Raw genomic sequence first — 22,329 nt, 5'->3', positions numbered from 1 at the left:
GGCCCGGCGGGCGCGGCGCCCTCGGGGCTTCTGCGGGCAGCTGCTGGGAAGGGCGGTCCGCTGGGGAGCCGAGACCCATTTAATCAGCGCCCTGCACGGAGACTCATTTGAGGCCTGCGGTGGCGGGAGAGATGAGGACGCGGCCCCGGTGGCTATGGAAACCTGGGAAGGTGGGACCGGGGCCGCCCTGACGCCGGCAGTACCGTCGCGGGGCACCCGGGCCTGCGCTGGGCTCCCCGGCACCCGGCGAGCGCCCCGGCGCGGGGCCCCTTCTGGGGACCCTCCTTCCGTGCCCCCCGCGCCCTCGAACTCTTACCTTAATAGGGCAGAACTGGCGGAGGGCGCGGGACGCGGCTGCCCTGTGCGCTGGCGGCTGCTCCCCACCCTGCTCCGCTAGCGGGCGGGGGCGGGGGATGGGGAGTCAGTCCGACCCCTCGGGGCCCCCCAGGATTCGGCTGATGGAAGGGCTTGGAAAAGAATTCAAACCCTCTGGGATTAATTGTGGTGCGGAGATGAGAGAAAGGGGGCGGGTTTTGTTTTGCTCTGTTTTATTAAGTTAGGCTGCTGGCTGGAAAACCAGGCTCCCGCTCCCATTGACTAAGTGTCTGCAATATGTGGTGCCAGACGGCGTGGGGGCGACACGAAGGTGTAAAATCCAGGGATTCTGTGCATTAATTCAGCAAAATTGTAAGTGCCAATTATAGGCCAACCATAGTAGCAAGCCCCAGGGACTCAACAATGAGGGGACAGCCAGGCCTGGTAGCAGGTAGCATCATCTCCGGTGGTGGAGACGGAGCTGTAAGCGCATAAATATAACAGGATGAGGAGGTTGGGTAAGGTGCTGGTCAGCACAGCCTGGCCCCACCTTATTGGACAGGGAAGACTTTACTGAGCACAGTGGGCCTCATCTGGTCTCCAAGAATGAGCGTGAGCACAGAATGAGCAGTCCAGGCAGATGGGACATAAGGTGCAAAAAGCACAGGGCCGGAGACACCGAAGACACCCACTCCCCCGCCCCCCAGAACTAAGAGAAATGTACTTAGCTCAAGTGCAGCAGACAGATGAGACTGGGGGCTGTTGTTTGGACAAAGATGCAAAACTACCCATGGGCCTCAGTTTCCTTATCTGCAACATGAAACTCATAGAACCTACTGCATCACATTGTAAAGATTAAGGAATTACTATTTGTAGCGTGCCTAGAACTGTGCCTGGCACAGAGTAAGTACTCCATAAAGCTTAGCTATTATCACATTGCACTCTATCAATCAACTGGTTTCTACCATATTGCCATCTTTGCTTCCATCTGTGTCTTTGGACATTTGTTTGAATATCTAATGAATTTTATTTATGAAAATGAGTAGAAGACAGAAAAATGAAAGTGCTGATTCTGGTGATAAATTTTAAATAGCGCAATAGAGAAAAAGATGGAAATCATTAGGTATGCAGAAAGAGGCAGATAGCTTCAATCGTACACTGTTCTAGATCTGTCATCTCTGCTCTATTATAAAGGAAAAGAACTAAAGAGTAGTATCTAGTACATTGTGGGTATTCAATAAATCTCTGAATCGAATGAACAACAATGATATTATACTTTAAATATATTGTTGAATTTTATGTTTCCCAGAAAAAAGGCATTTAGAGATAATATAGTCTGTAGTCCCTGGGAACAGAACCCCTATTATAACATATAAATCTATTGTTGTTGCTTACCACAATTTTAGCACAAATATATTAGAGACATGGTTGGCTGCCTAGCACAACAGGTTTAGATTTTGAGTATTGACTTGCCCAGATCCTCTCTCTATAAAGTTGTGTCCTAGGGGAGTTGATCCTTGACAGGGTTGAAGTACTCTAACTGATGACACATTGTCTTTCTTTTTCTTAATGGTTTGTTTGTTTATTTATTTGAGAAAGAGAGAGAGAGAGAGAGAGAGCACAAGCAGGGGAGAGGGGAGGGGCAGAGGGAGGAGAGAAACAGACTCCCCACTGAACAGGGAGTGTGATACAGGGCTCGATCCCAGGACCCAGGGATCATGACCTGAGCCCAAGGCAGATGCTTAACTGGCTGAGCCACCCAGGCGCTCCTAACTGATGACACATTTTGAAGAGGATATTATACAAAAGTGGGGAACTACATTACATGACATACTGAGGAAGTAAGGCTTTAAACTAGGTATTATGCAAAGCCACACATAAGATCTAGGCAGGGGATAAGATGGGTAGATGTCTGTTTTTAGAATGGTCAAGCTGGGGCCACACAGAGGATGGTTTGCAGTGAAGACTTGAGACTAAGAGGCTAAGAGCCATTCAGGGAAGAAATGAGATCCTGAACCAAGACAGTGGTAGTGGGTATAGGAAGGAGGCTCAGATTTGAGAGAGATTCAAAGACTGAGAAAAGATCAAGGCAGTGGATATGAGGAGTAGAGGAGAAAGAGAGGGAAGGGTAATTCCTGGGCTCCTTGAGGAACTAGTCAGGTCCTGAACTGTTCACACAGAGAGGCAGTATAGGACATATCCTGGGTTTGGGGGAGAATGTTACAGATACTGCAGGCGGGCTAACCCATCACCCAATCCTACAGACAAGTTAGAGGATAGGGAAGTCAAGTATGGTGTTTCCTGGTTTCCTGTGCAGCTAGGACAACAGTTCTGATGGATGGGATTTATGTGGAAGTCTGCTAGGTGGCTTCTGGAAAAATATGAAGCTGTGTTGATAAAAGTTCTGTTGTCACTGGCATTCCTTCCTTCCCTTTCTTTCCTATCTTAAACTCAGACATGAAGCCTGGAGCTGTAGAAAACTTTGTGACTAGGAAGGAAGGCCAAGGGAATGGCAGACCTGCCAGCCAGGAGATTGTTGGAGCTATTGAACTGACACTAGCAGCTACCTACCTCCAGATCTCTTGTTATGTAAGAAAAATCACCCTTGTTTTGTTTGTTCTATCCTGTTACTTGTAGCTGATGATATTTCTAACTGACACAGGAAGACAATAAATTCTTATTTGGATCTCTTCAGTTTTAGATCTGATGGGAAATCCAGATGGAGCCATCCAGGAGACAGATGGAAAGATGATTGGGATTCTGGAGAGAGGTTTGGGCTGTAAGTATGGGTTAGAGATTCATTAGCAAATGGTGATAATAGAAACGAATGGTCTCCAAACTTTTGCCCACACATGATTTGACCAGTGGTTTAGGATATCAAGTATGCCCTTGAATTATGATAAAATATATTCCTGTTGTACACTTTCCCCAATATTTTATTGTGAATATTTTCAAACATACAGAAAAGCTGAAATAATTGAGCGGTGAACAACATATATATGCCACCCAGGTTCTACCTTAAATGGTTTGCTTTAGTTACGTTACTTATCTCTACATCTGTCCATTTGTCAATCTATCTTATTTTTTATACATTTCCATATAAATTTTTGATGCCAAAACATTTCACTCCTGAATTTTTCAGCATGCATAACTTGGACGAGAGTACATATATTTGTTTACAGTTTTTTTTCTTGAGATCAATTTACCTCAATGAAATGTACACATCTTAAGTACACCATTTGATGATTTTTGACAAATGCTTTTGCCTTTCTAACCCCAAGCTCTGTTAAAGTATAAAACATTACTATCACCCCAGAGAGTTCCCTTGAGCCCTTCTACAGTCTATGCCTTCATCTCTCCTGGAGGCCACCACTGTTCTGATTCTTTTTCATGATAGATTAATTTTCCCTGTTCTGTAACATCATATAAATGGAATTGTACAGTATTTACCCTCAAATATTTTTAAGTTGGTGTGTAAAATTCCTTAACTTTTAAGTTTGCAAAAGATGTTGTTTCTATTGTATTTTAAATATTGACATTAAAAAAATGGAAAGCCACCTCATTTTAATGCATTGAGGAGAAACTTAGTGCTTGTGTGATCTGCTACCTGCCATCATCCTTTTTTTTTTTTTTTAATGTATCAGGTTTAATGCTTGAAATGACAACATGAAATTTTTTATCAAGGCTTGCAGATGCCGATCTCTCAGTTTTTAAATATATAAATATGAGAAACTTAGTTCAAAATAAATTTTTACCGAGGTGCAATGGATGTAAAGCATTATATTAGTTTCAGGTGCACAGCATAAGGATTGGCTATTTGTACATATTTGTGATCCATTTAAACAAAAGTATACATAGGCTCCTCTTTAACAGAGTAAAAGCTTGACATCTTTCCTTTTTCTCCTTGGACTTGTAATTCTACTCCATCTTTTCCATGAAATGTAATCCTAAAGTAATTTTTATGCTTGGAAGACTTTTCTTGAGTCCCCCTCCATTTATACTTGTCCAAACAAATATAATTATATATTTATTAAAATTTTGCCTCCTAAGACCCTAACACTCTAAGTGTTAATTAACTTATTCTAGCTTGAGTTATCATTAAAATTATTCTTAGTACACAATTGATTCCTGATTGAAATAACAATAGAGTTTAAATTCACAATTATTAAACATAAAAATAAAATGTATTGGAGCTGCATCTCTTAATGAGATTGGTGGGGCTGGGATTTTTTTCTGTTAGTTCTTGTATTCATGGATGAATAATCCTTATTGCTAGAACAACACAGGGCTCAGCATAAATTCCCTTAATATTTTTCGTTGCTTTGATATTAATGCTGAGAAATATTTATATTTTATTTTTCTAAAGATTTTATTTATTTATTCATGAGAGACACAGAGAGTGAGACAGAGACACACAGTCAGAGGGGAGAGGCAGACTTCCCACTGAGCAGGGAGCCCAATGTGGGATTCTATACCAGGACCCTGGGATCATTACTTGGGCCGAAGGCAGACACTCAACCACTGAGCCACCCAGGTGCCCCGAGAAATGCTGTTTAGGTACATAGTGGGTAAATAAGTGAATGGGGATGGAAAAATTTGTTATAGAAATGCCAATCAGTTCTTTAAACCTCTTCTGAATTATAAACCCCAATTCACATATGGATGTATCCTCAAAACCTATCATCAACTGATCAATAAGCTGGCCACTCCATTTGATCTTTCTTCTTTTTTTATTGAAAATAGAGTTGGAAGTCTTTTAGCTTACAAGAGCATTTATTATCCATATTATAATCATTCACTGTATTATTGTCACTGTAAATAGTCTCGTTATTTATGGCAATTTTTAAAAAATTGAAGTATAGTTGACACATACACAATATTACATTGCTTTCATGTGCACAGCGTAGTGATTTGACCAGTCTATACACTTGTGCTATGCTCACCACAAGTGTAGCTCCCCTCTGTCCCCATACAATGCTACTACAATGCCATTGGCTCTATTCCCTGTGCTGTACCTTTCATTTCCCTTGACTTATTCTCTCCAAAGCTGGAAGCCTGGGTCTCCCATTCCCCTTCACCCATTTTGGTCATTCCCCTCCCCCCTTACCCTCTGGCAACCATCAGACTGTTTTCTCCTACAGCAGTTTTTCAGGTTGCTGGTCCAAAGATTTTTTCCGCAAACTCTGAAGAGACCTACCCTTCTTAGATTTAGGATGAGTGAGAAGAAGCTCATGAAGAAACACAGCTTGATCACAGGCGTATTCTCAGGCAGATTGACGCTAGGGAATGAATGCACATGGCAGTTGAGGTTCTGGAAATGAAACTATTCATGTTGGAGTCCCTTCTGGAAAGATTTCTTACATTGCCAGGTGATGCATGCCCCAGAGATGAGATGAGATGGCTGCTCTAAGCCACGAAGAGTGGATGATATGGCCAGGGAGGAGGGGAAAAGTGTTGGGGATGGAAACTTTAAAATAACTACATTTGAAGAAGTGGGCGGAGGAGACATAGCACTCAAAGGAGACTGGTTGGAAAGGACCGGAGAGGTAAAAGGAAAATCAGAAGAAAGTGATGTCATAGAGGCTGGTTGGGGGGTGGGGAGGGAAGGTCTGGGAGGAAGTTTCTGAATGGGAGAAATAGCCACAGTGCTGGAACCTCAGCAGGAACCTCAGCAGGAATCTGTGAAGCCATGAGATAAGAGTTGATTGGATTTGGTGCTGTGGTAACTCAGGTAAGGGTAAGGGCTGCTTCAGAAGAGTGGTGGGTTGGGTGTGGAAGCTGGGCTGCAGTTTAGGGGTGAATGGGCAGCTGGGGAGTCACCCTAGTTGCTCTTCAGGAAGCCCAGCTATGAAAGTGGTGGAGCAAGATGGGGAGGGGGCAAGTTTTCTTTTCTTTCCTTCCTTCCTCAATGTAAAGATTTGGATATGTTCTTAGTGCTTTGGGAAGGTGCTTGTGGAGAAAGGTGGAAAAAGAGAAGCAAGAGCAGAGTCTTGGGAGATCTGGAAGTGGGTGGAGAGACAGGACCCAGATGGAGGTTTATGTTTGGAGATAGGAGAACACAGGCAAGGACAGTGTTATAGGAAAAGGTGGCTGTCAAGGTGGCCCAATCCCAATCCTCAAACCCTCTGTGATCTGATTTTACTGCCTGTGGAACTTTCTACCCATTGATTTTAGCTAGTATCTTGTTTCCTTGTGAATTGTGTGATTTCTTTCACTTTTCTTACGGTCAGCTGCTCGTTTTCCTTGGAAAATTGTGGGAAATGCTTTGTGTCTTGAGTTGGGATTTTGTTTCTCTGGAGGGGATAGACTTTCACTTTTGCAAATCAGTCATCTCAAGGTACCACTGTAGACCCATTTCAAGACTGGTTTTGCAAGTTCCCAGGGTCATTTTCACCTGAAGCCTCCCCCTGCAAACCTCAAGATCAAAACATGACCATTTTCTTGTTGCCTCCTTTCTTGTGATGGGTTTATTTCCTCTCTATTTCTGCCTTGAGCGTGTAGCCCTTGGGAGGGGACACCAGGTCTGGGTAGGGTTTTCTGATAGACACTTTATCTTAGTAGGAGTTCACACTTTACTTGATAAACTGAAAGACTTTGCAGCTGTTAAAACAGAACCTCGGAGCCAGAGGTGGCCTCGCCACCTTTACTTCAGCAGCATTCTTGCTTTCATGTCATTTTGGCCTTTGTATATTCTTTCTCTTTTGTGCTAGCTAAGCAACGTGTTTTTAAAAAGATGCTGATGTATTTTATCCAATGTTTTAGTTTCTATGGAGAAAGTGGTTTGGGATATCAAGTTTGCCCTACCGCTGGAAAAAAAAAGCCTGGTGTGCCTGCTACTGTAACTGATTTTGATAAAACGGGACATGAACAGTTTTTGACTTCTGGGTTTGCAAGGTACAAATCCTGTTGCTATGCCATTGTTGCTGGAAAATAGTCTGTGGGCTCGGTTTGTAAACCAGTCAGTTCTTGGATGGCCGGAGAGAGGAGAGGCAGATTTTATTTACTTATTCATGAGAGACACACAGAGAGAAGCAGAGACACAGGCAGAGGGAAAAGCAGTCTCCCTGTGGGGAGCCCGATGCGGGACTTGATCCCAGGACCCCAGGATCATCACCTGAGCGGAAGGCAGAGGCTCAACCACTGAGCCACCCAGGTGCCCCTGGGCTCTCCTCTTTCAAAGTTTCCTCTGTAGCATTCAGGGAGCAGTAGCTCCCTTTCATCCTTGCTTTGCTTCTGTGTTTGCTGGTGAGAGGAAGGAGTGTACACCTGCTTGTGCAGGCATGAGTGAAGCAAGAGGAGGGACCGTGAAACAGGAGAGGGAACAAAAGCAAAGGATAATTGGGTCCTATGGTAATGACCTACTCATTTTTGTTTTTACTTTTATAGGGAGTCGGGAAGGGAGAGAACATGACCCATTCAGGTGTCAGTTCTAAGTCTGAATGTTTATCGTATCTCATAAATGATCCCCATTTTCATCACCTGGATTAGGAAAAACTTTAAAAAATCACAGAATAATAAGCGGGCATCATCTTAATGTGACTTTTCTTGTTGTTTCTAAGTTTCGACAGAGTCCCCAAAGACTGAGAACAAAATCTTAGGGACCTTTACATTCTAAAGCAAGGTGTATGATTGTCTGTATTAGTAGGGTTCTCTAGAGAAACAGAACCAAAGGGATGTATGTGTAAACATATTATATAGGATTGGCTCACATGATTGTGGAGGTTGAGAAGTCCCAAGATCTTCTGTCTACAGAGGCAGAGCCAATGGTATAATTCCAGTCCCAAAGCTGGCAGGTTTAAGATCGAAACGAAGCTGATTTTTCCATTTGAAATCTAAAGGCAGAAAAAGACCAGTGTCTCGCTCTATGGCAGTCAGGTGGGAAGAAGTCTTTCTTACTCAATCCTTTTGTTCTATTCCAATCTTTAGCTACTTGGATGAGGCCCACCTACATTGGGGGGGGGGGGGGGGCGGTAATCTGCTCTACTCAGTCTACCAACTCAACTGTTAATCTCATCCAGAAGCACACTCAACTGTTAATCTCATCTAGAAGCACCCTCAGAGACACACTCAGAATGATGTTTGGCCTAATGTCTAGGCACCTTGTCCCTGGTCCAGTTGACACATAAAAATAACTACTGTACTGTCTATGCAGGACTTGCAAAGGGATGAAATGAAACCTAATCTGCTAGCCAAGGGTATCCCCCCATCACCTTGACCTTACAAAAAAAATACATGGACAAAGTGGAGAGAAAGGGTCCATCTCACCCCACCAGGGTGAGGGGAGAGGGAAGACATGCTTCTCCTCACAACTCAAGCAGAATCATGAAGGACCCGGTCTCTTTATGTCTGCTAAGTTATTGAAACTTTATTTTGTGGGGAGGAAGAGAATGATCTGAGTAGATTTGTGTTTTGTCAAAAAGAGCACTGGACAGCGGGGAGAATGCATTCATTCAGCAAGCGTTAACTAAGCAAGACCCTATGCAAAATAACCAGATATGACTTCTGGTCTCCGCAAGCCAGCAGGTTTTCTGAAAGGGAAGGAGTCTACCAAAGCCTTATACTTCAAAGAGACCCACAGAGAGTCCTAAGTGAGAAGTCCCAGATGCTCTGAGTGCAGTGAGAGCTCAGGAAGGCAAGATTCCTTCAGGCTGCATCAGTCTGGGAAAACCTCAGGAGAGGGTGACAGTGGAGGGTCTTGAATGAGTAGTATGATTTGAGAGGCTGAGTTGGGGGGTGGGACAAACATCGGAGCGAGTGGTGTGTGTGTGTGTGTGTGTGTGGGGGGGGGTAATGGCAAAATTTGGCCACAGTGCAGGATGTATGAATGAAGGGTGCTTAGTGGGTGGGAATCAGGGACACTGAAGTGCCATTAGGGGATGCATAAGATGGTTTTTGGTGGACATTTTAGAGTTCATCAGTCAGGCATTTATATTAATGTACAGTGGAAATATTTAAGCAGTAATGATAACATTGCTTACAATGAGGGAAAGTAAAGAAAATGAGGCAATTTAATCAATTTTCATGAAGTAATGATTTGGATGGGGCACAGATCTGACAAAAATCGTCAAGGAAAAATTAACCCAAGGAAATTGGGCTAAGTTTAGAATGATTTAGGAGGGATGGCACACTAGTTTTGTAGAGTGGTGCTTTGGTAGAAAGATCAATCTGGAAGCTCGTGTAAAGTGGAAAAAGTGATCCAGGCTGGAGAGACCAGTAAGGAAACTATTGTAAGGCATTAGTAGTAAGAGTTTCCTCTTTAAGGAACATGTGCTGCTTTTCCTTCACACATTCCTATATTGCTCAAGTTCTTATTGTAAATTCATCAGCTTGCTTCACGTGGAGGCAACACGTGCTGTTGGAAGTTTCCCCCACTGCCTTTCTGCAAGTAGCCACCTCCCGGTTTGGGTGGTGGTATTTTGAAGATTTGACAGATTATATGTCAGTCTCCTCTCTGAGCTCCTTTCCTTAGAATCAATGCCATTCTTTTTGCACCAAAGATTTTTGTCTCGTTGCAATGAAAGAAGTCTTCCATGAAAAGCGTGTGTGTGTGTGGGGGGGGGGCGGTGGAAGAGGTGGGGGGACGGAGGATAAGACCTTCTGAAACTGTCAGGCTGATGCCTTGACATTACACAAAGAAGCTTGAGCTCCATCCCAGTGAAACAACATAGCGGGGAGGCAAGCGAAGGCTTTCCATCCCACCCTAATGTCCATGCCTGTGTCCTTTTTATTTTTGTTCTCTGGCAATGTCTACTTTCTTTGAGGCACTGTGGATTTCTTAAGATGCTGCAACCCACAACGAAATGTTCTTCCTGTGAGAAATTAAGCATTGGATTAGCATGTGGCAAGGGAAGTTGCCTGTCCAGGAAGGAAACTACAGTGCTATTCCAACTGGTCTTGGGGAGGAGAAGGGGCTCGAGCCTGTCTCCCAGTGCTTCCTGCCTATAGCCTGTCAGCTCATTTTTCTGGCTTTTTGTTCTGACATCCGAATTTCATGGATGGGTAACACTTATCCCTTCCTGCATCCTCCCAAAGGGGGGGGCCACTTCAGAATCAGAGGCAGCCTTCTTTAGAGGAGCATGTTTATACATAATCATTGCTGGAATAAAGAAATTTCTTTTCGGTATCCTCTGCCACCTTTCCATACCTTGGTGGCTTATTTATCCTGTGGTTGGTTACCTTATCTCTCTGAGTGCTAAGGATGAGTCAGACGAGGCCTGGGGAGGGTTACGTGGCGTGTGACCTGATATGAGGTGCCATCTGGTACCTTCTTTCTCTTCTCTCCATCCTTCAAACCTCTTCTGTGCCCACCTCTTGACACAGTGCTGCCTGACTCTGTTTCTTAGACTAAACCACACATAAATTCACTTTGTCCATAATGATCCTCTAGCCTTTTTGCAGAGTCTATACTAGACTCTTTTTTTGGTGGGGGGCAGAATCCCTTCCTACTTCTTGGGAATTATCACTCCAATTTCTCTGCGATATTCCTTAGGGGAACACTCCTCCCCCTTGGAAGCTGTCTTATTGAGAGTCTGTCGGTGGGCAGTGAGCATATGATCCAGGCTGAGCTGTCATAGTTTGCCGCTGGGGAGTCAGCGGCCAAGAGAGCTGCAGCACCAGGACCGGAAGGTGGTCAAGGCAGCTTCTTTGGGATGATGGTGATGGCCTAGAATCCCTGCTCCTGGGCCTGGTGGCATTTCCTTTGTTCCTTTCCTTTTCAAAACCCTGTGGTTTAGGCTTTCCTTTGATGCCCCCACATCTGCTTCCAATAAATTAGCTTTTTCTGGAGTAAGCCAGACTCTTGTTGCTATTGTTTATGATCAAAGCACCCAGAAAAGGCCACCCTCTGCTCCCTTCTCTCCGTCTCTTGTAGCTCCTCTCCTGCTCATGGTCTTGGTGGCTTCATGTTTCTGTTAAGAGCAAGCCCCTGTTCCCAGAGCAGCCTGCGGGCCCAGCCCACATGGGCTCTGGGAGCCTCCATGGGCGACCATTCTCTCTTCTACCTCCCTCGCCTTGTCTCCTTCACTGTGTGTCCCATGCCCTCTCATGTGCCCACTCACTCGTGCTGCCTTCTGCCTGTGGGGCTCTTGGAATCAGCCTTCCCACACCCTTCCCAACCCTTGCCCAGGTTGGTGGGCTAGGGGCTCTCTTAACACTCCTGGTACTTCCTTATGATGACAAGTATTGTGTAATTATATATCTCTCTGTGGCTCATTTGATCATTATCTCCTTCACTACACCATAAGATCCATGATGATAGGAGCTCTGTTTTTGTCGCGCACTGTATTCTTGTCCCTAACACAGCACTTGCTATGGGGTAAGAGTCCAAGACCTTTTTGCTGAATGAGTACAAAAAAAAACCGTGCAATCTGACCTTGCCAGACCACCTGAGATATGAATTCACTCAGTATTTCTGGGCTGAATCTGTTCTCTTTAGGGCTCTGGTCTACACTGGGCAGTGATGACCAGAGTTCTAATCAAACCCATAAACATAGTTGTAGTTAGCAAGCGTTCCTGCAACTCTCCTCTCTTTGACCCTCTATCCTAGGCCTGCCTAATGTTCACCTTATACCACCTGATTATATTCTCCTATGGAGGCCTGTTTCATGGTAGGATTATTAGATTCTTGAAGGCAGCAAATAGAATTGTGAAAACTAATTCTTTATTCTGGTTCTGTGCCTGAGTAGCTAATTCAGTTAATCTCTCTGAAGCTTAATTTCCTCATCTTTAAAATGGGGGTGATATTTGTTCTACTGTCTAATGCCTGGTGGTGATGAGAATGTGAAGAGATAATGTCAAAGATTTGGGAAAATTGCTAAGTGGATATAAAATGTGAGAAATATTTATCTACTGCCTTATAGCTTTCTGATATCCATGATAACATTTAGTCTTTTCTAGGCACTCTCTGAATGCTATAATGCTTTAACCCACCTGCCCTTACTTCATCTGGTAAGTGAAAGAAAATAGACTACTAGTTACTGCTGAATGCACTGAGAGCCAGGCATGCACAGAGCTGAGGGCTTCACTTATGGCATCTTATTTAATGTGCACAAGACTATGAGATGGACACGAGTTTTTCTCATTTGAGGAGAAAACTGAAGCTAGAAGAGGTTAAGCAACTTATTCAAGGTCACACAACTTGCAAACTGGGGAACTGGGATTCGAATCGGAAGCCACAGACACCAGGGCCAGTGCTCTTTAGCAGGGCCTATAGGGTCACCTGTAGTGACTGCAGGTCAGACTCTGCTCAGTGCCCACTGTGCTTTGGGCATTGTGTTGGCTGACTGCGGTACCTCTGTTCATTTCAAGTTCACACCATCATTGTCGTTTCACAAACGAGGAAGTGGAAACTGAGAGAGAGAGAGAGAACTTGACTCTCTGCTTCTGGGTAAGATATAGAGTTGCAACAGGCCACCACAACTGTTGCAATAAGGCAGGAGCTAGAAGAGAATGGGATACGTTGTTCAAAGCCCATATGGTGAGAAGGTGGAGAGCTTTGGAAGCGATGAGTAGGAAGCAACAAAACTAGAGAAAGAAGAGCATCTCCCAGGCCAGCTGATGCCCACTCATTTTCTTCCCTGAGGGCACTTGCCTGGTTTGAGCACAGGAATGCACTTGATCTGAGTGAGCAGACTCCACAGAAAACAAGAGAAACCACAGAAGATGTGGCCATCTCCAGGGGCCGGTGGGACAGAGAAACCAGAGAGGCTCTGAAGGCAAGGCTCCTGCTCTTCTCCATAGAGTGTTGCAGGGGCGGGGGGTTGATAAGAAGACTTGGTAAGCCAGAATCAAGCTCTGTCTAAATCTGGGCCTACTGCACAGGCCATTTTTGTTTTGAGTTTCCTTCCTGGGGCCCATAGGGATCAAGGGATCCGGTCTCCTCCTTCCCCTTGGTATCTGTATTCCTCTGCACCAAGGGCGGCTAAATTGTCTGTGGCAAGTAGCTTTTCACAGACATTGGTGCCCCCTGCTGTCAGAGAGCAGTGTTGTGAGGACTCCCAGCTGGCTCTGAGCATCTTCTGTCCTGATATTGTTCTTTCAAGAACTGAGGCGTTTAACCCCCAGGATCAATTCCAAAGTCTGAGATTTTTGTCTCCCTGGTGTCCTCTACCCCTGAGTGTTAGCTGTCTAGATCGGTAGATGCCTGTGGCTGTCAGGTCCTCATCTGTAAGATAGCGTCGATAGTGCCCGTTTCACAGGCTGCGCCTTCCGCCAGGCAGGGTATAAAGTCCTTAACATGCATGGCATCCAGTTAGTGTGATTGGTAAATGGCAATAACAGTAGTGATCATTGTGATCCTTCTCAAAGCTTGCCAAGGAGGCAGCTGGAGTCCCTGGTTGGGACTGTCAGCGGTGATGAGAGCTGCCCTGACTCTGGGATGTTCTGGGGCGTTGAGTCGTCCTCAGCCCCATGGGAGTGCACCAGGAGCAGGGAGCCTGGGGCCCAAAACCGAGGACAGGAGAGGAAGAGGAAGAGCGCTGGGCCGAGGTGTGTGCCACGCGGCTCCCTCCTCCCTCGACATCAGCATCTGGTCTGTTAACTGCTCAGTGTTGGCGATTCTCAGGCCTCAAGCCTCAGGCCCCTGGGAGCTGAGGTTGCTGAAACTACATCTGCCTCTCTGCAGGTTGCATCTTGGTCCCCTTTTACGAGGCGAGACCCCTGACCTCCTTAGATGGAGGCACTCTGAGTTCACTGATCTGATGGAGAACAGTGGTTAGTCAGATATCTCAGAATAGTCTGGCCTTGGGGACCTGCTTTTCGGCCTCCCTGTGTGGGCCCCATGTGTGCGCGCTGAGGGGGATCCATGGGCCATGGGTGTGGGGGCAGAAACCTGCCCAGGGTGCTTCCTGGTGCCTGGCTCCTGGGGCCTGGGTCGCCCAGCATCGCAGGGAGCTCAGACCTTCAGTCTGTGGCTTCAGCTCTGAATCACTCCTGCTTGCTGTTTCCCAGTTCCCCCCACTCTCAGGTTCCCGCATCTTTACCAGCACCAGCACCTTTAGCAGCAGCATTCTCAGGGAGGTTTCTTTCCTGGCAACCAAGAAGACTTCCCATCATTCGTTTTGAAAGCACACCCTGTCCCTTGGGCACCCATCTGCGGTCCCCTAGATCTTGGCCTGCCCTCCCCCAGGGCCCGCCCATAATCTTCTCTTTCCCAGCGTGCTTGGCCTCAGCTCTGGCTTGAGAGGACCCAGCTGGCTGCCAAGCCTCTGGACTTCTTTCTCTGGGTCCCAAGATGCCTACCGCACAGGGATGCAGCTGGCAGCACCCTGGGATGATGGGTCGGAGTCTGAGGCATTCCCCTGCCACCCACAGACTCAGCAGCACCCTGCTGACTTGGAGCTAGCCTTAATTTCTGTCCCTACAGCCATCTGACTCTGTGACTTTTTAATTTTCATTTGCTCGTGTGTCACCACATACATAGAAACATATCCAGGGCTTGTGATTTTGTTCTGCTCCAGGGTTGCCAGATAAAATACATGATGTCTGGTTAAATTTAAATTTCGAATAGGCAAGGAATCTTTTTTTTTTTTTTTTTTTAGTTTAAGTATGGCCTATATATTACATACTAAAAAAAAGATTCCTTATTTATCTGAAATTGAAGTTTAACTGGATGCATTATATTTTTATTTGCTAAATCTGGCAATTCTGTTCTCATCTGCTCCATCAGGGGCCTCTAGGGGCCTGGGAACTTTCTAGAGGAGGCTCTTCTGACAGCAGAGACTTGGTCTCAACTTTTTAGGTTAGGAGGTTTGTTACCCGTGACGTCTTCCTTAGACTGGGAGATCCTTGAAGATACAAATTGCACCCCTGTCTCCCATTCCCAGCCTTCAGATGCTCCGGGTAAGTCCCCGTGTGTAGGGTCTAGAGCTGGGGCTCCAGGGCTGGGCTTATTGTGAACAACATCGCTTTCTTGCAGACCTACCCATCAGAGCTAAACCCACATGTGTCCTGCCTGCTCGAGGGATTGCATTTCCTGAAATAGCCATATGGGCTGGTGAGCAGCTGGGAAACCTGGAGGGGAAACCCCCTCCATCACAGGTCTCGTGATGCCTCCCCGCCGGGAGGTTGGTTCTGAGCTGAGAGAGCTCCTTCTGGGTACCTCATGGCATTTTGCAGGGCATAGAGGTTCACTTTTTATTTTTCTGTGGCAGGTAGTATAGGATAAAGATCAGGCCTGGACTTCATTCTCTGCCCAATGGCCTTTCAATTTTTTAGCTTGTGTTTCATTTCAAAACCTCTTTAGATAGGGATTCCTGGGTGAGTTAGTGGTTAAGTGTCTGCCTTCGGCTCAGGGCATGATCCCGGGGTCCTGGGATTGAGTTCTGCATCAGGCTCCCTGCAGGGATCCTATTTCTCCCTCTGCCTGTGTCTCTGCCTCTCTCTTTGTCTCTCATGAATAAATAAATAAAACCTCTTTTAAAAAGCAAGCAAGCAATTAAGCTCAGGCTAAAGCAGGAGAGGCTGTACTTTTAATGAGTTGGGCCAGTTGGGCCCCGTTGTGGCAGGGATAGTTGGGGTAACTTCTGTGCCTCTAAAAGAACCAGTAGTGGGGTGATCTGCACATGGACACAGATTCCTGGAAATGAGGGGACATCCAAGGCAGGGGAGGGAGAGGGGATGGCGTCCCTAGCCTGAGGGTTTTTTTTAGTGCATTATGCCCACCCTCCTTTATTATCAACTTTTTGGCTCCATTTCAAATCACTAAGCGCCCCTTAGAATCCTGTGTTGGGACTCGCCCCCTCCCTCTGGTAGGGGGAGGGCTCCTCCCACAGGTTGGTATTTTTACACTGCAGCCCTTCCCTTGGGCTCTTTCCCACTTTCCCCCACCTCTTGCCCACCTGGCAGCTCCCAGGGAGTGATTAATGGTGTTGTCTCTCCTAACTGTTGCTAGAGGGGAGAAAGAAAGTGATGATGCCAGAGGAGAGAGAGGGGGCCTGGGTTAAGGGGATGAGTGGGCTCATCTCTTTGGAGGGGCCCAAGGTCCTTTGTAATACCTTGAGTTTCATGCATGGACCCCTATGTGGTCAATAAAGTAAGCTTTTAATTAAAAAGAGAGATTTTGAAAGGACTGGAGCCCAGCACAGATGCTGTGGCATGAGAAGAATAGTTTATTCTGAAACAAGACATAAAAAGAATTTACTACAACATTGCTTAGATTAAAATAAAGAATTTCTGTTTATTAGGCATCTTAAAGACAAGTTACATATTGGGAGGAGGTACTCGGAGTGCATGTAGCTCACAAGGGATTAGTAATATATATGACAGAAGAATATATATATATACATATGTGTGTGTGTATGACACCTACAATTCAATAAAGAGAGAGCAAACAACTCAAGAAAAAACTAGAGAAGTCACACGAATAGGGGTTTCACAGAAAAGGAAATATATGGGGCTAAAGCACACACAAAGAGGTATTCAACTTCTTTAGTTATCAAGGAAAAATAAATTAGGACAAATTTATCTGTTTAATTGGAAGGAATTGCAAAGTCTGTTAACATAGGGAACTGGAAAAGATGCAGACATTTGTTCATTTATTCAAGAAAAAATTTCATTCAATCCTAGTTGGCACTCAGTCCTCTTTTAGGTGTTCAAGCTGTTGGAGTGAACAAAAAGATCAAAATGCCAGTTCTGTGGTGGCTTACATTCTTCTGGGAGGAGGTGGACAGTAGGCAATAAGCATAATAATCAATAGTAGTTATCTAGTGTGCTACTAAGAGAGATATAAAGGAAGGTAAGGACAGTTGAGATTAATGGTAGGGCTGGTGGGGTAATTTTCAATTTAAATGGACTAGGTCAGGGTACATCTCATTAAGAAAATGACAGTTGAGAAAGATTTGAACAAGACTTGAACAAGATTGCAGATCAACATGATCTAACAAACATCTACGGAGCACTGCACCTAACAAGGACAGAATACGTGTTCTTCGCAAGTGCACAGAGTACATTTTCCAGGATAGACCATAAGACAAAATTCAATAAATTTTTATTTTATTTTAATTCCAGTATAGTTAACATATAGTAGCATATTAGTTTTAAGTGTATTGTGAGTCAACACTTCCATATGACACCTGGTGTTCATCACTAGTGCCCTCCTTAATCCCCATCACCTATTTCCCCCATGCCCCCACTTATCTCCCCTCTGGTAACCAATAGTGTATTCCCTATAGTTAAGAGTCAGCTTCTTGGTTTGTCTCTCTCTCTCTCTCTTTCCCCTCCCCCCTTTGCTCATTTGTTTTGTTTCTTAAGTTCCATGTGAGTGAAATCATATGGTATTTGTCTTTCTCTGACTGGCTTGTTTCGTTTAGCATACTACTCTCTAGCTCCATCCATGTTATTGGAAATGGCAAGATTTTGTACCCTTTTTTTTTTTACAGTTTAGTAATATGCCATTGTATATATACACCACATCTCCTTTATCCATGTATCAGTCGATGGACACTTGGGCTGTTTCCATAACTTGGCTATTGTAAATAATCGAAATTCAATAAATTTAATACAATTGAATTAACATAAAATATGTTGTCTGACCACAATGGAATGAAATCAGAAGCCCATAACAGAAACAGAGTTGGGAAATGTGTAAATATTTGGAATTAAGCAAGCAACACACTATTAAATTACCAGTGAGTCAGAGAAGAAATCACAAAACTGCTTGAAGATGAATGAAAATAAAAACACATTATACCCAAACTCATGGTTTGCAGTGAAGGTAGTGTTGAAGGTGTAAACACATGAAAAAAAAATCTCTCTCAAGTCAAAATTACCATCCACTTAAAGACACTAGAGAAAGAAAAGCCATCTAAAACATTTCGAAGTAGGTGAGGCCTAGCCTATGACCATTCTCACTATAACCAACATCCAATATTACTTTTATTCTCCTATGATAGCCTCTGTTTACCCACCTTGAGTGGTAGTCTTCTGAGGGCAGGAGTAGGGACCACTTATACTCACTGTTGTGTCTCCATTACCTAGTATGGCATCCAGTACATGGGACGAGCTGCACGTTTTGTGGGATGAAAAGATGGACCCTTATTGCTGTGCTTGTGGGGAGTATAGCATAAGATACAGATTGTCTTGTCTCTGCATTGAGCACCTGAAACTAATGTAACACTGGGTGTCAACTATACTTCAAAAAAAAACATCCTCAGAAGGTCTTTTGTCTAAGATAAGTTTCTCAACACTATTGACATTTTGAACCAAATGATCCTCTGCTCTTGTGGCCGGCCCTGTGCACGGGAGGGAGTGTAGTGATATCCTCACCTGCTACCCACTCAATGCCAGTGGCTTCCCCCAGTTGTGACAACCAGAAGTGTCTCTGAACAGTGCCATGTGTGCCCTGGAGGGACAAAAAAAGCCTTTGGTGGAGAGCCGTTGGTCTAGTGGCACAGTCTTGAAACTTCCTGAAGTTTTGACAAAGGACTTCATACCTCCGTCTCGCGTTTGATGCATTTCTTAAAATGGGGATTGTTGATAGTGGAGAGGAGTGTAGGATGTGGAAAAGAAGTTTAAATTTAATTCTGTGTGTCATGACAAACTACTGAAAAGATTTAGGCAGGAGAGTGTATGATTCAATGTATAAGTAGAAAAGCCAGTGATACGAATTCAGTCAAGTCATAGGATATAAAACCAATGTACAGAAACCTGTTGCATTTCTATGCACTAAGAAGGAAGCATCAGAAAGAGAAACCAAGGAATTGATCCCATTTACAATTATACCAAAACTCATAAGATATTAGGAATAAACCTAATCAAAGAGGTAAAAGGTTTGTGCTCTGAAAACTATAGAACACTCATGAAGAAACTAACGAGGACACAAAGAAATGGAAATACATTGCATGCTCATGGATTGCAAGAACAAATATTTTTTTATTATTATTTTTTTAATTTGTTTTTTATTGGTGTTTGATTTGCCAACATATAGAATAACACCCAGTGCTCATCCCGTCAAGTGCCCACCTTAGTGCCCGTCACCCAATCACCCCCACCCCCCCGCCCACCTCTCCTTCCACCACCCCTAGTTCGTTTCCCAGAGTTAGGAGTCTCTCATGTTCTGTCTCCCTTTCTGATATTTCCCACTCATTTTTTTCTCCTTTCCCCTTTGTTCCCTTTCACTATTTTTTATATTCCCCAAATGAATGAGACCATATAATGTTTGTCCTTCTCTGATTGACTTATTTCACTCAGCATAATACCCTCCAGTTCCATCCACATTGAAGCAAATGGTGGGTATTTGTCGTTTCTAATGGCTGAGTAATATTCCATTGTATACATAGACCACAGCTTCTTTATCCATTCATCTTTCGATGGACACCGAGGCTCCTTCCACAGTTTGGCTATTGTGGACATTGCTGCTATATAAACATCGGGGTGCAGGTGTCCCGGCGTTTCATTGCATCTGTACCTTTGGGGTAATTCCCCAGCAGTGCAATTGCTGGGTTGTAGGGCAGGTCTATTTTTAACTCTTTGAGGAACCTCCACACAGTTCTCCAGAGTGGCTGCACCAGTTCACATTCCCACCAACAGTGCAAGAGGGTTCCCCTTTCTCCACATCCTCTCCAACATTTGTGGTTTCCTGCTTTATTAATTTTCCCCATTCTCACTGGTGTGAGGTGGTATCTCATTGTGGTTTTGATTTGTATTTCCCTGATGGCAAGTGATGCAGAGCATTTTCTCATGTGCTTGTTGGCCATGTCTATGTCTTCCTCTGTGAGATTTCTGTTCATGTCTTTTGCCCATTTCATGATTGGATTGTTTGTTTCTTTGCTGTTGAGTTTATAAGTTCTTTATAGATCTTGGAGACTAGCCCTTTATCTGATACGTCATTTGCAAATATCTTCCATTCTGTAGGTTGTCTTTGAGTTTTGTTGACGGTATCTTTTGCTGTGCAAAAGCTTCTTATCTCATTTTTTCTTTTGTTTCTCTTGCCTTCATGGATCAATCCTGCAAGAACAAATATTGTTAAAATGTCTGTACTACCCAAAACAATCTACACATTTAATGCCACCCCTATCAAAATACCACCACTATTTGCCACAGAGCTAGGACAAGCAATCCTAAAATGTGTGTGCAACCACAAAACCCCAAATCGCCAAAGAAACCTTGCAAATTGGGGAGGCAAAGCTGGAGACATCACAATTCCAGACTTCAAGTTATACTACAACTGTAGTGATCAAAGCGGTATGGCACTGGCACAAAAATAGAAACATAAGTCAATGGAACAGAAGAGAAAACCCAGAAATGAACCTCAACTATATGATCAACTAATCTTCAGAAAAGCAGGCAAGTATATCCAGTGGGAGAAAAACAGTCTCTTCAACAAGTGGTGTCGGGAAAACTAGACAGCAACATGCAGAAGAATGAAACTGGATCACTTTCTTACACCACACACAAAAATAAATTCAAAATGGATGAAAACCCTAAATCTGAGACAAGAATCTATCAAAATCCTGGAGGAGAACACAAGCAGTAACCACTTTGACATTGCCAGTAGCAACTTCTTACTAGGTATGTCTCCTGAGGCAAGGGAAACAAAAGCAAAAATAAGCTATTGGGACTTCATCAAAATTAAAAAGCTTCTGCACAGCAAAAGAAGCAGTCAATAAAACTAAGAGGCAATCTACAGAATGCAAGAAGATATTTACAAATGTCATATTGATAAAGGGTTAGTATCCAAAATATATAAAGAACTTATAAAATTCAATAACCCAATTAAAAATGGGCAGAAGAGGGATCCCTGGGTGGCGCAGCGGTTTGGCGCCTGCCTTTGGCCCAGGGCGCGATCCTGGAGACCCGGGATCGAATCCCACGTCGGGCTCCCGGTGCCTGGAGCCTGCTTCTCCCTCTGCCTGTGTCTCTGCCTCTCTCTCTCTCTCTCTGTGACTATCATAAGTAAATAAAAAATTAAAAAAAAATGGGCAGAAGATATGAATAGACATTTTTCCAAAGAAGACATCCAGATGGCCAATGGACACATGAAGAGATGCTCAACATCACTGATCATCAGGGAAATATAGATAAAAACTACAATGAGATAGGACCTCACACATGTCAGAATGGCTAAAATCAACAACACAAGAAACACCAGGTGCTGGCGAGGATGCAGAGAAAGGGGACACTCTTGCACTGTTGGGGTCAATGCAAACTGGTGCAGCCACTCTGGAAAATAATATGGAGCTTCCTCAAAAAATTAAAAATAGAACTATCCTATGACCCAGCAATTGCACTACTGGGTATTTACCCAAAGAATTCAAAAATACGAATTCAAAGGAATACATGCACTCTGATCTTTATAGTGGTGTTGTTTATGACAGCCAAATTATGGAAACAGCCTGAGTATCCACCAACAGATGAATGGATAAAGAAGATGTGATATATATATATATATATATATATATATATATATATATATATATATATAGTACTCAGCTGTAAATTGTACTCAGCTGTAAAAAGAATGAAATCTTGTTATTTGCAATGATGAGGGTGGAGTTAGAGAGTACTATGCTAAGGGAAATATAAGTCAGAGAAAGACAAATATCATATGATTTCACTCACATGTCAAATTTAAGAAACAAAACAAATGATCATAGGAGAAGAGAGAGAGAGAGAGAGACCAAGAAACAGACTCTTAACTCTAGAGAACAAACTGGTGGTTACCAGAAGGGAGGTGGGTGGAGGATGGGTGAAATAGGTGATGGGAATTAAGGAGGGCACTTGCTGTGATGAGCACTGGGAGATGTAAAAAAGTGTTGAATCACTAAATTGTACACCTGAAGCTGATACTACACTGTATCTTTACTAAATGGAATTTAAATAAAAACTTAAAAAAAGAGAAATGCCAGTGATGAATTTTATTATTTTTAAAAATAATTCTATTCTATGAATATAAAACCCACAAATTGTTCATTTGGAACACACAGAAAAGCACAAAGTAGAAAATAAAAATCACCTTAACCCCACTGTCTGAAGACAACAGGTTAAGCTGTTAATCTTGGAATATAGCAATCTTGGCTT

At 43.9% G+C, this 22,329-nt stretch overlaps 1 protein-coding gene and 1 long non-coding RNA gene across 2 annotated transcripts in view; one reads left to right on the top strand and one right to left on the bottom strand.

Moving 5' to 3' along the window:
* TSPAN2 (tetraspanin 2) overlaps positions 1–497 on the bottom strand; it is a 49,694-nt gene extending 49,197 nt beyond the window's left edge. Inside the window, exon 1 of the mRNA XM_025994628.2 lies at positions 317–497. The gene's annotated coding sequence lies outside the window, so the exon portion shown is untranslated. The remainder of the gene's footprint in view (positions 1–316) is intronic.
* Positions 8–20,379, top strand: LOC112916770 (uncharacterized). The gene is made up of 4 exons (XR_003234358.2): positions 8–170; positions 2,771–2,904; positions 3,011–3,094; positions 20,264–20,379. It is a non-coding gene; the product is annotated as an uncharacterized lncRNA (long non-coding RNA).
* Positions 20,380–22,329: the final 1,950 nt, after the last annotated feature.

Source organism: Vulpes vulpes, chromosome 8, assembly GCF_048418805.1.
Source record: "Vulpes vulpes isolate BD-2025 chromosome 8, VulVul3, whole genome shotgun sequence".
Taxonomy (NCBI): domain Eukaryota; kingdom Metazoa; phylum Chordata; class Mammalia; order Carnivora; family Canidae; genus Vulpes; species Vulpes vulpes.
Note: the sequence above shows the minus strand (reverse complement) of the source record. Positions and strands in the feature narration are given on the sequence as shown.